The sequence below is a fragment of the Podarcis vaucheri genome (genome assembly GCF_965113315.1).
Source record: "Podarcis vaucheri genome assembly, chromosome: Z".
Lineage (NCBI taxonomy): Eukaryota > Metazoa > Chordata > Lepidosauria > Squamata > Lacertidae > Podarcis > Podarcis vaucheri.
Window position 1 is genome coordinate 12852206 of NC_138758.1, and position 13901 is coordinate 12866106.

Consider the following 13901-nt stretch of genomic DNA (forward strand, 5'->3'; position numbering starts at 1 on the left):
TAGATAAATAGGTACCGCTCACCAGCGGGAAGGTAAACGGCGTTCCGTGTGCTGCGCTGGCTCGCCAGATGCAGCTTTGTCACGCTGGCCACGTGACCCGGAAGTGTCTCCGGACAGCGCTGGCCCCCGGCCTATAGATGTGAGATGGGCGCACAAACCCCAGAGTCTGTCAAGACTGGCCCGCTCGGGCAGGGGTACCTTTACCTTTACCTTTACTATCCTAAAGAAAGGTGTGGAATGGGTATATCTGACCTAAAGAAAGCAGAACCTGTTAGGGATCAGAGGTCTGTACCTTTGGTCTTGAGTTCTGCTCTTCTCAATAGCCTCAACCTGCAAGACTACAGCATCCCTCTCAGCCCTTAGATCCATGTCCAGCAAGGCATGAAGCAGGGAATCCCACTGGAGCCTTGAACTACCCAACCATTGAGAATTGGGGATTTAAGTATTATTTGGAGCCAACGTATCCTTATGCGAAAGGGATGAGTGAGGGTTATAACAGCTTTATTTTTAGTACCATTGTTTGTTTCTTACAAGTTCCTGTATGTTTACTATTTTGAAGTTGAAAGGAGATGACCCTGGTGAGAAATGACTCGTTGGTTATATTATATTTCTCCTGTTTCAGGAGTTTACCATTGGAGGAAGATTCTGTAGTCTGTGGAGAATGCCATTCTTTCCTACAGGAGGTGATAATTAAATTTTGCTGGTAACACAGGATTAGTGTACTGAGGTCAGGATATTTACCCATATATTCCAGAACACATCACAAGTTACAATTTCTAGCGTTGGTTCATGCCACAATAGCCACACATTACTCAGAAATACGCCCCACAGAATTCAGTAGAGATTGCTTACATACTAGTATGACTAGGGTTGCAGCTTGAATAGGCTAGTCTCATCAGTGTCACACAGAACTTTTAACAAATTACCCCATCTGTTTCTAGAGCAATGGGAAATTATTTTCCCAAGGATCCAGTTTATTCATTCCTTCGACATCTTTCCAGCCATGGCAGGCACTGTAACTTTCCCAGTAGTTTGGGACTTCCGGGTTGGCGCCATCGCCGAATGGCGGACTCCCTCCGAGCTCCGGAGGGAGTCTGCTCGGCAGGGGCTGGGTCCTACCGCGCCGGCGACGCGGGGACCCTTAGAAACCACGGGAACGGATCCCGTGGACATGGTGACTCGGCTGGCACCGTTATCGCTCTCCCGGCTTGTGAAAGAGCCTTTTTAAAGGCTACGGATCGGGCGCCGGGGAGTAGCGTGGTGCTTTGAGTCCTCCGCTTCCCCTGCCGGGCGCAGCCGCATGCCATTCGGCGGAGAGCGCTGGCTTCTTCCAAAGGAAATTCGGACAATTGATCAACAACCCGTGAGTAATTGGGCAACCGGGTTTAAAAGGAGGAAAAAAGAAAATTTTTTCCGGATTTGGCACGAGCGGGAGGGGATCCAAAAAAGGAAGTCAGTCCCCTCCCTGATTGTAAACATGCTAAAACAAGGACTGAGAAACCAAGATCTATTCAGAAGCTTATTGATGATAAAAATTACCAACTCCACGATGTGAATTATAAGAACTGTGCTGGAGGAGAGGAGTCGAGGGTGGGGAAAAAGCAACCCCCCCCCTGGGAACCGGGGCGATTCGGACAGCCTGGCGAAGAGAGATGGAGATTTTGACAGCTGTCAAAGGAGCTGTCAAAACTGGAAATTATAAAGAGGACTTTGCTACAAGTTCTTTGCTGGTTAATTTTGTTACAATTTGATATAAATATGGATATAAACTGTCAGGAAAAAGAAACAACAAATTGACTTTTGGATTAGAGGATACAAAGTTATTGTAATCCCTCTAGAGGGGATTCGGGACATTACAAGTGTCGCATGTGGAAAACTACTCTGGGATGTGTAAAGGTCTTATCTCCTGGGAAAGCTGCAGAACTGAAATATTATTTTGTCTACAGAGGTGACTATAACACAATAGAATCTTCTATTGAAGCAAGAAAGGAACTGGACGTAAGTCTGTGTCCCTGAATAACAAACCTCTATAGAGACGTTAAATTTTGGAACAAGAATGTTTTGACAGCTGAACAAGACAGAAACCTGAGAAACCAAGAAATAAAAGAGTAGATGACTGAATACGACACGGAAAGAATAATGGGAGGAGCAACAAAAGATTAAAGAAAATTAAAGGCCTCTATTAGATTGGATTTTCGACGTTAAACATCATTAAGACAATCAAATCCGAAGAAAACAGCAGGATGGACTGAGATAAATTTGGCTGTGGACTTAAGATCTCCAGGCCGACAACATACAGACAAATGGACATGGGGAATCAAAACCGGGGAAGGGAGGGGGAACCTTAGAATCCAAAGGCTTTGTAACCAACTTTTTGAATTTCTCTATACTTTCTATCTTATATTCTTTATAACTTTGATATTTTACGTTTCTGTTTTTTCTTTTTTTTTTAGAAAGGGGGAACTCGTGGAAGAAATGAGAGCGGATCTTGGGGAAAATTTTGTTCTATTATAAGACGAGGAGTGATGCTAAGATGGTGTAAATTTAAATTGGTTTATGAGTATAATATATTAGGTTTAATTGGGGATGAGAACTTGTGGAACCAACTTAGATAAAGGGGAATACAATCGGGAGGGGAAGGAGGAAGTCCCAGAAAGAAGGTTATGAAAAGAAGGGTCTAAGTTAGTTTCTCTTTTTCTTTCTTTCCTTTATCTTTCTTATTTTCCTATTCTGTTATTATTGGAAATTTTAATAAATATGATTATAAAAAAAAAAAAAACTTTCCCAGTAGTTTGACTTTACCCCCAAAGGTGCACTCCACCATTGTCTCCTGAGAAAGACTCATGCCAACCAGTGACAGTAAAAACAACACAGCCCTAGCCCTTTCATTAAAAGCATTCAGGTTCCCAAAAGGCTGTTGGAACAAGAAAGTCTGCTGGCAGAAGGACAACAAGGAGGAAGTAAGTGCAGCTTCTCCAGGGAGGGAGTTCCAGAGTCTGGGAACAACCACCGAGAAGGTCCTCTTCCACATCCCTATCAAGGGTGGCTGTGAGGGTGGCAGGACCAAGAGAGGGTTCTTCCCCAAATATCCCCAAACCCAAGTAGGTTCATATGAGGGAATATGGGCATTCAGATAGCTTGGACCCAAGCCAAATAGGGCTTCATAGCTCATAACCAGCATTTTGAATTTTGCCTGGAAACAAACTGGTAGCCTGTAGAGCGATTATAAGAAGAAAGTTGAATGCTCGCTAGAACCATCCCCTTTCAAAAATCTGGCTGCAGCTCTTTGAGCAAGTTGGAATTTCAGTGCACTTTTCCAAGGTGGCTGTCACATAGAGCATGTTACAGGAATCAAGAGAGGATGTAGCCAAAGTGTGTGTGTCCCTGCCCATCTGCATAAGTCTTTAAAGGGCTGCTTGGCTATTGTTTGTTTCTGCTGTAAATCATTATGTGTTCACTGCCTTTTGATCTTGAGGTGCTAAGCAAAAACATCCTTCTTCTCACAGGCCTGTTATTTTATATTGTAAACTGCCCTGTGATCCTCACATGAAGGGTGGTATAATAGTAGTAGTGGTAGTAGTAGTAGTAGTAGTAGTAGTAGTAATAGGAGCCTAGATATCAGCCTTGTATTTGATGCTCTGCTGGGAGCAGAAATACAGCACTCCACCACCAGCCTGCTCTCTATTATCTGCATGCAATTCTTTATCACCTGTGGCTATCAGATTAGTGCTTAAATACAAGGCTTGTTTATTTGTTCATGGGTTGCTATATCCTTTGACTGCACCTTCAGTCTGTCAGCCTTGATAATCAGCCAAGAAAAGTTCATATAAACTTTTGACTCCCCACCCTGCCTGTTCCTATGCATGAATATTAAAATGCCCTTGTTATAAATTTTAAAGAACATTCCATATGAACTTGACTTCCTCCCCCCCCCCAAGTGGACTGAAATGTGAAGTCAATATTAATATTTAGATTTTATGTACAGTCGGCTCTGCTTTGTAGCTCTGCTGTCATCAGCTCTTGCAATAGATTCTTATAATCTTCAAAGGCTTGGATTTCAGCTTTCATAGAAGCGGGCCTATTATTTTGCAGGCACAGTTATATGGATTCAAAATTTCAGTGTTGCAGAAATGCTTTTGATGGGTTTGAAGCTTGTATGTTATGTAAAGTTAGCTGTCTTATTCACAGCTTGAAATTGCAGGGGACAGAAAAAGGACAAATTTCTCCTAATGAAGCTCTAATGCAGCATTCCAGTAACTTAAAAAAAAAAAATCCTCTCTCTTTTTACCCCATTTATATTTATGAAATAAAATATTATCCTTCCTACAAAAATGCATTGCTGTTGTTTTTCTAAGTACTTTCCAAACATCTGTGCCAGCACCACAACATTTTCAGCACAATCCAATGCATGTCTACTCAGAAGTAAATCCCACAATTTTCAGTGCAGTTTACAGCTGAGTAAGTGTATATTGGTGTATAGAGCCTAGGAATGTGAAAGAAAAGGAAGTGATCTTAAATCTTTATTTAATGAACTCTTTTTTTCTATATATCAGTTACCTACAGACATGTAATTCTAAATTTCACATTTCTATTATTGAGAGAGTGAGAGGGAGACAGTGAGAAAGAAACAGGCAGGCAGGCCTGCAGAGATAAAAGCTATTTGAAGGAATTTTGGAGTGTTTCTAAGTTTCTATGTGTAATAAGAGAGAAGTTTCCTGGCAGCTTATTCTCCTATTCCCAGTTTTCCCCTGTAGTAAGAATGGTAAGTGTGTTTTAAACTGTACCCTCAGTTTGTCAGGGGCAAGAGGTGATCCTAATGTGCAGACTCCAGGACATATGTATTCCTTAATAGGCAAATCAATGTGATAAAAGATTGTCCAGTGATAGCAAGGTTTTTTTTGGTGGGGGGGGGTTGGGGGATCTAATGTAATAGAGCAGGCCTGTAAGTCAGAAGACGTCAGATCAGGTTAGATGCATTCATATCCAACCTTCCTCTAAGGAGTTCAGACAGTACCTAGTTCAATCCCTGCCTCTTCCCTTTTATCCTCACAATGGCCCTGTGAGGGAGGTTAAACTGAATAACAGTGACTGGTCCATAGCTGTCAACTTTTCCCTTTTCTTGCAAGAAATCCTATTTGGAATACGGGAATTTCCCTTCAAAAAAGGGAAACGTTGACAGCGATGGACTGGTCCAAGGTCTCATTGTGTACTTCTTATCTGGCACAGGGGTGTGTGTGTGTGTGTGTGTGTGTGTGTGTGTGTTGAATCTGGGTTTTCCAGGTCCATGGGAACCTGTTCCAACTCCAGCTTGCATCAGCCTGGCCAGTGGTCATGGTTGATAGAAGTTGCAGTTCAACACCACCTAGAGGACCACAGGCTCCTGACTGCCTCTGCAGCAATCTGCATGGTGCTGAAGAGGCAGCCTTGTGTATGGAGTCAGTATCTTGAATGACCTCTGCAAAAGGCATTGGGTCCCTTTCCTCATTCAGTGGCACCCAGTGGTGAAAGTTCTCAGCTGGGTGCTGAAGTGCCTCTAGATGTAGGGCTACTTCCAGTCAGAAGGATGATGATAACCATAACTCTTCAGTTTGCTGACACCAGCTTGCCGCATAAATTGCACCATGCCAGCCTATTCCTTTCTAGTGTTACTAGCAAGGATTAGAGCCCAAATGGGGACGGTTATTGAATCGCTCGCTAAAGGGGCAAGGAGAACCATTTTGGATTCAGAACACAGTGAACACACAAACTGGGTGAAAGCTAAATACTTCATTAAATGCCCCACAGAAAGCTACAAAGCACCAGCATCAATGGATGTGATGCCCACAGCTGGAGCTTGCTGGTACATAATGCTTTCTGGATAGCCCAGCCCACGCAGAGCTTGTCTGAGACCCGGGGTGGCAGTCTTGTTAGAATAAAGTTATAAACTCAAACCAAAAAACAGCCGGCAAGCATAAGATGGCAAGGGAGTTCAGATAAACCAGTTTATTGCAACATTTCCAACACAGTATATCTTACATGCTTTAGAAACTCAAAAGTTAGTAATCACTAATCATTCGTACCCAACTACTGTGCGGCCTTTGGTCACACCGTTCATCGTCTCATCAACTAGTGATCCAAATAAAAGATTGAATAGTTCAGGACTAGAAACAGAAGCACAAAGGGAACATTGGGAAGGTTGCCGTATGTTAACGCACATATAAGCATAAATATAAACTCAAGATACCTGCTTTCTAGATTTCTGTTCAGCAAAACACTCTATAATTGCATTTTGGTCAATAAGATCTGGGATGGAATGTTCGATGCTGGGAACGAGAAGATCATTAAGGCGTTCATCACTCATGGTTGACTGAAGTGAGTTGCAATGCAAGATAACTCCAGCACCAGACATGTGGTGTTAAAAGGCTCTCAAGTCGATGAGATGCGCCACCACCTAATCTGATCTGATGCTACATTCTCAGGCCCTCCAAGTGTCCCTGTTTTCCAGGAACAGTCCCAGATTTACAGAAGCTGCCCCGGTTTCTGATTTGATTCTGGAATGTCCCACTTTTCCTTATGACATCCCTATTTTAATTGGAGAAATGTTGGAGGGTATGGAATTATTCGACCCCCAAGCCAAGGAGATAAATAACTCTACAACCTTTAGAAGACATCTGAAGGCAGTCCTGTATGGGGAAGTTTTTAAATGTTTTATTATGTTTTTCTATATGTTGGAAGCAGCCCAGAGTGGCTTAGGAAACCCAGTTGGATGGGCGGTGTATTATTATTATTAAATAGGGCATCCTTATTTTCATCAGAGAAATGTTGGAGGATATGCATGCTAGTATGCAGTAACAGAGGTCCAGATTTTACTATTGTAGCCTTGCAGCACATACAGACAAGTATGAGCGTCTTGCTCATTAAGTCGCTGGTCGGCTACGAGGCATGGGGAGTTCTTGGCAAGAGAGCGTAAGCCTCCAAGGCCAGTGTACTTGGCTGCCCCTCTTCTGCACAGGCTTGCTGAGTTCAGGGACTGTTTAGTCCATGGAAAATGGAAGTGTTTTAATCTGCTTTGTCAAGTTTGCTCTGATAAGGATAATATTTTCTGACAAAAATATCTGATAATATCTGATATCCTATTTTAACAACACCCTGATGCTTGGAAGCCCCAACCTTGAGACACTTCAGGAGCTGCTGGAAACAGAAGGTTGTTTAGGCTAACTGATAAAGGGGGAAGCCTCATAAAAAAATTCCCTCCCTTTATATGGTGGCAGCGGAATACTGTGTTAGCTGGGGATTCCCTTCCCTCAGACGGCATGGCTGGGAGTTGGTCATGACAATCTGCTTCCCATTTTGGCCTGGTGCAAGCTGCAATTCTCCCTCCTGGCAAACTGGAACAATGGTAGTGTTGCTGTAGTTGTAATACTGCTTTATAAATTGATATAGGCTTAAAAGTGATATAAAATGATTTAAATACAACCAAAGCGGCTTTGTGTCTTGAAATTAAAAGACCATAGAGGGTATCCTGGGCCCAAATTGTTAATTCATGAAATAACCTTAAACCTGGCCTGGTAGTGTACGGGCAGTCAGCACAGTCTTAAGATAACTTGAACTTATTTCAGCTCAGATTCACCTTTGATATTAAAGCAAAATAAATATTTAAATCAACCTATACTACACTCATTATTTTCACAACAAAAAAAAGAGGGGGGAAACAAGAAATGACATAATCAAAGTAACACAAATATTGTGGAATTAAAAATGCAACTAGCCTTGCTCTCTGCCTTTTATTTTATTATTATTATTATAATTATTATCTTTTAAGTAGTGACTGACCCAAAGTGAGTTTCAGGGCTGGGTGGGAGATTTGAACCCAGGTCTCCCTGGTCCTAGTGCAACACTTAGGTAGCCTAGTCACAGTCATTATGAAAGTTCATCAGTACACACAGCTGCCAGTCAATGCCAATGTCACTGAGCAAGATGGACTAAGAATATGATAGTGTCCTATGTTACTATGCTGTGTGTAGCAAGCATCAGTTATTGTGTTATTAAGGGTGCAAGGTGATTTATCTGTCCAGAATGTTGGCGCTTCCTTGCTATTTAAATATCAAGTAAGTGCAACAAATGATCAAATTATCTGGTATTACCAGCTTAAAGCACTCAAAACACACAGTAGCTTTAATCACCCATGAATCATGTCAGGTCACAGTGTAATGACAGAGTAAGAGAGTTTCAAGGTGGAGTTGCTATATTCACATGCAACTTCCTTTGAACGGTGCGGAGTTTGGAAGCAATTGTTTTCAGCTGTTAGAGAAAGGTTCCTAAAGATAGCACAATTCAGCAGTAACAGAATCAGACTCCACACGATAAAGAGAAAGCATCCTTTTATGAACTAATTTTCTTATGGGGGGGGAATAAACCCTTTAAATCTCTGGTCTTCAGCTTGTGGGTCAGAACCCACTAGTGGATTGGGGCCTAATCCAATGTGGGTCACAACAGGAGCACTCCCCACCGTGCAAATATCTGGCGAAACATTAAGAAATTGGTCCCCAAATGCATGCTTGGGTTTAAAGTTGGTTTTGGATCTGAAAAGGTTGAAGATATCTGCTTTAAATGAAGTGACATGATTTACCAGAGAGACAGAGTGACATAATGTTTAGTGAGCGCCGCAACCCCAGAGTCGTCCGCGACTGGACCTAACAGTCAGGGGTCCCTTTACCATTACCTTTAGGATTGGGAAGGAGACCCAAGTTCAAATCCTCCACTTTGCCATGAAATGAACCGAGTTACCCTTAGGCCAACAAGCAGCCTAACACACATCTAGGATTGTTGTGAGGATAAGATGTGTAGGTAACCTAGAGCTCAAAGGAGGAAATCTGCAGATGCGAGGGGAAAAAAGGAAGTAGTACAGCATAGCACAGCAGCAGCTGTGCAACCTGATCTTATTGGACTTCCTTCCATGTAAAGGTGTACAGAATTTGTGCAGCCGGATCTACTCAGGAAGCAAACTATACAGTTTAATGGGACTTAGTAAGTATTTAAAAGCATTTATAAACCGCTTAATATTTGATAAATCTCTTAAGCAGTGTTCAGTACAAAAACAAATCATTATAAAATACATAAAAGCATATAAAAACGAGTAGAGCAGGAATTCAGGACACTCAGTTGCCCCAGCGAAATGCATATGGAATCACTGCAAATGTACAGCCTAATTTTCCGCAAGCATATTTTACTCTGAAACAAGCCTTTCTACGTTCAATGGGACTTTCTTCCACAAAGCACTGCAGCAGATGTACACAGTGAAGTATCTAAGTGCCAGCCATGTGTCTGCTCAGGATAGTAGTACCGCTGTATTCTGCCTATTCAGACCACACCTGCAATACTGTGTTCAGTTCTGGGCGCAGTAATTTAAGAAGGATATTATTGACAAGATGAAACATGTGCAGAGGAGGGCAACTGAGATGATCAAGGGTCTGGAAACCAAGCCTTATGAGCAATGGTTGAGGGAGTTGGGTATTTTTAGCCTGGTCAAGAGAAGACTGAGAGGAGATATTAAAGCCATCTTCAAGTATCTCAAGGACTGTCCCGTGGAGGATGGGGCAAGTTTGTTTTCTGCTGCTCTGGAGGCTAGGACTTGAACCAATGGGTTCAAGTTACAAGGAAGGAGATTCCGACTAAACAACAGGAAGAACTTTCTGATGGAAAGCGCTGCTGGACAGCGGGCCGGCCTCCCGCAGAAGGTGGACTCTGCTTCATTGGAGGTTTCTAGCACTGCAGAGGGTCCCTCGAGGTCCCTTCCAACGCCACAATTTTATGATTCTGCAAGTCCAGAGGAGCGCAGCAGAGCTTTTCCCAGCCTAATTTCGGGGGCACGTGCACTCAGAAGCAACCCCAGGTTATTTGCACCATGGGATTGTCGCGCAGCAGGGGTGGGTGGGGGGCAACCTTCCTTCTCTTTCCCCTTCCTACCGGATATTTTGCCCAGGGTGGGGTGGAGAGGGGCGGGGTATTGCACGGGATCCCTAGGCGCTGCGCGCGCCCCGCCTTGCTCATTATCACCATCCCTCCGCCTCTTCTGGGCGATACGTGCGGACTCGAGCCTCCCCCGCGCTCGCAGGGGAACAGCCAGGGGCGTGGTCGATGGCAGTGATGACGTAGCGAAGCGAAGCGGAGGCGGAGAGAGCTGGAAAGCGAGAGGAGCGGGGTGCGCGAGGAGCTGGGGGGCGGAGAAAAAGGGCTGCACGAGTCGCGCAGGCGCAGCACCTTGTTTACCCCGTTCTTATCCAGAATGTGTCTTATATGCTGTCCTTTACCCCCCTCCCCCTCCCTTGCATTCCCGAGTCCTCCCGGCAGATGCCGCTCTAGGCCCAGCAGCGGAGAGCGTGCTCGGTGGCCGCCAGGTGGCGCCTGCGCTCTCCATTCGCTCTCCTGCCGCCGAGCTGCGAACACCCCAAACAATCCCCAGCGCCGCCGCCACCGCCAAATTAAATAATCCGCCCGTTTCGCTCCCTTCAACCCCCCTCCCACAACGCCCCGCTCGAGGGCCCCCCCTTCTCGGCCTTCCTACTAGGCCCCACTTTCCACCCCCCCTCCCCCGCTGCGGGGGCCTTTGAAGGTAAGGGGTCGACCTGACCCGAGTTGTTTGGCCTTGGAAGTGAGAGCGAGGGAGGGAAAGCAGAGAGGAGAGAAGCGAACTGCAATAATTACTTGGAAGAGGAGAGCGAGCGAGAGAGAGGACAGGGGGGGGGGGAAAGGCGCGCAGGGCCCGAGGAGCCCCGTCACCGCCAGTCCAGCCAGGCCTGCCGGGTGAGGTAAGTTCGACCGTGGCGTAGAAGCTTCTGGAAGTTTATTTTTCTGAGGAGGGAAAATTTCGAGGGGGGAAGTTGTTTGTTTGAAATCAAATCGCCGCGAGGGGAGGGGAGCGCGCGTGTGTTTGCGGGTTTGTGTTTTTTTAAAAAATAAAAAATGATTATTATTTATTTTTTGAGCGGCGGCGGAGGGGGGGGTGAACGGAGAAGGAGGCAGCGGGCGGAGGTGGGGGGGGGAGAAAGGGAAGCGGCCAGCGGCAACAACAACAACGGCGGTGACGGCGGTGTTGTGTAATATATATAGATAGATAGATATCTGGAAATATCGGTGTCCCTATCCATCTTTCTTTGAATATGGAATGTAGGGCAGGCCTCGGAACAGCTCGAGTCTGAGGGGAAACTCGCAAGCGCAGGCAAGATGGAGGACGCGGGGCCGAGCGAGCGAGGAGGGAGGAGGAGATGGTGGGGGAAGAAGGCGAAGGAGCCCCCCCACAGACGCTGCCTGCCCTCCCGCCTCCCCTCATTCGCTCGCCCCTTTTCCCGGCGCTCCCTTGGACGCGGCGGCGGGAGGGAGCGAGCCTCAAGACGGAAATAACCCCCTAAATTAAAAAAAAAAAAAATCGCACCAGTCTTAAAATTGCTGTTTTTCTTCTCTTTCTCTGACTCCATTCCCCCCTTCTCCAACCAACCTCCTTTCAACCGGAGAGGAAAAAGGCCTGGCCCGCCTCCTTCGGGCGCAAAAAAATGGAGACTCGCCCCTATCCGTTCCTCTGTGCCCCCTCTCCCCCGAAAAAAAACCCGACCCAGGGGTTATTGTGTTGAATGGGGAGGCTGCCAGGGTAGGTAAGAAGGAGAGAATGCGAGCCTGTGTTGTCTACTATTAAGAGCTACGGCTGGCAAGATGGAGGATTTCCAGCAGATTATTTTTGGAGGGGATGGAAAGGGGTGTGTAGTGTGTGTGTGTTAGAAAAGGGCACTTCGTTGGATATGTTGGGTTGTTTTTTTTTAAAAAAAAACACCACCACCATCACCACAACAGCACAAATGCCTAACCTCTTAACGTTGTGAACCGCCCTAAGATCTGCGCATGAAGGGCGGTATACACATCGTAACAAATAATAATGATGATGATTCTCTCAACTCCCCAAGGGAGAAGGCGAGTCGGACTTCTCGGTTCTCCGTGGGAGGAAGCTACGGGGGCGCTTGTAAGACACGCTTGGTGGCAGAGAAATCAGGAAGGGTGTTTTAAAAACGATTAGTGGTGTTTCTGCCTTCCGATCCTTCTCTACCCCCCCAGCACCCCCGTTCCCCTCCCACACCCTCCTCCACTTCAAAGCGATGAGAATGAAAATGACATACGTTTTATTATTTTTAAAATTGTTTTGCATATTGGGGAATTAAAAACTTGCGAGCGGGCGTATGCCTCTAGCTGGACGGAAACCCCTCAACTTTTCTTGTCCTCCTGTGACTTTGGCAGAGGGACAGTATATCATGGGAAAGGGATGTACAGGGAGGAGTGAACACTCCTGTCTTTCTCTCTGTTCGGGCAGGAACTTTTGCGCGAGTTGTTTCTCCACACCGATAATGATTTTTAAAGTGAGCTGTTGGGAAATCGTGGGATTTGCTTCTTGCCCACTTCCATCTCGACGCATTTTGAAAGTGTGAGGAATGTACAGCTCGGTGTCCTGAACATGTTTACGTAGAAGGAATTTGCACTGTGTTCAGACAGCCTTTACTCACCAGTAAAACCCCCAAGGATTGTAACCTTAGACATGTCGTTTCCCACCCCCACCCCCGGCCTTTTATGTTTTATGGTGGCCGCTTTGAACTGTTAGTGGTGATGGTGGGGGAACCAAACCCCTGTTCAAAGTGACTTTTTGGTGTGCTTGTGCTGCTGGAAACCCCGCTGGGTCGCTGCCGGGTGGGAGGGGAGGAAGAGGCGGAAGGAGGCTGTTTAATAGCTTTGGGGTTTTTTTTTTTATTTTGGCGCCACTTTTGTTTTAGATACAGTACTTGCTTGTCGCTCTTTTCGCGTTCTCTCCACACTCTTAGAAATTGAGCTGATTACTCTCCAGGTATGAACTGGTCCCACTTTCTTAGACGTAAACCTCTCCTTCCGTCGGCGGATCTGGTATTTTTGTATCTTGGGTGTTTGTGTGTTTGTGTTTGTGTGCGTGTCCGTCCGTCCCTGAAAATAGGGCGGCGGCGAAACGACCCAAAGTGGGTGAAACCTTGTGAGATTCTTCCCACTCCCGATTTTTGGTGGTGTGCGGTGTCTAGCGTGAACTTGCTGTCCTTGGATTTTGAAATGTGTTAGTTTTACCGCCTGCTTTTTCCATTTTCTGTTGACTTGTTAAGCTCCGTTTTGAACCTCTTTGTGTCCACTTTCAGCACATGTATGTATATATGGGGCAGGGTATTGATCAACTTGCCAGTCGACCTAAGCAACTGGGGGTCTCCCCGGACGCTGCTGCCCTCGAGGCTTTCCACACCGCGGCTTGTAGCCCTTATTCGGTAGTTCCCTTCCTGCGGTGAGGGAGGAGGTGCTTTTGGCTGCCACACCCCATGTTTGTTTCATTCTAGCCGAGCCGAGGCTCGGCTCGTCCCCTTTCCCCATGGAGATGCCGGCTTAGCTCCGTTCTCTCGACGCCGACGGCTTAAGAGGAGGAAACCTGCCGAACAAAATTATCTGTTGTTGTCGTCCTCCTCCTCTTAGGGAAGGAGGGCAGTTTTCTTTTTTCTCAGCATCATGGGGGAGGGCGGGGAGTCGGGTTACCGAAGTGCGTCACACACAGTCCTTGTTGATGGGGCCTACTCCGCAGCCGGCTTGTGCTCCGCTGTTCGCAGAAATCACCCCCGCCCACCCTCTCCCTGCATTCTCGCTTTCGTCAGCCTCGCTAGAAGACACCGAATCTTCTATTCTTGACAAGTGGGTTTAAGTGCACTTGAGGAAAGGCTGGATTTGTAAACATCTGAACACGCGTGTGTTTCTGAATGCAAATCATTTGAGTTTGTGGACAAAGTAGTGCATGATTTAAGACCTACTCCCTGAAAGTGCTAAGGCCTACTCCCTGAAAGTGCGCTGTAGAAAGAGAGGTATTTCAATCCACACCTTGG

The 13901-nt window shown here is 45.9% G+C and overlaps 1 protein-coding gene across 1 annotated transcript in view; it reads left to right on the forward strand.

Moving 5' to 3' along the window:
* The first annotated feature begins 10394 nt into the window (after positions 1-10394).
* The window catches only part of STAG2 (STAG2 cohesin complex component), a 63140-nt gene continuing 59633 nt past the window's right edge, over positions 10395-13901 (forward strand). Inside the window, exon 1 of the mRNA XM_082207341.1 lies at positions 10395-10787. The gene's annotated coding sequence lies outside the window, so the exon portion shown is untranslated. The remainder of the gene's footprint in view (positions 10788-13901) is intronic.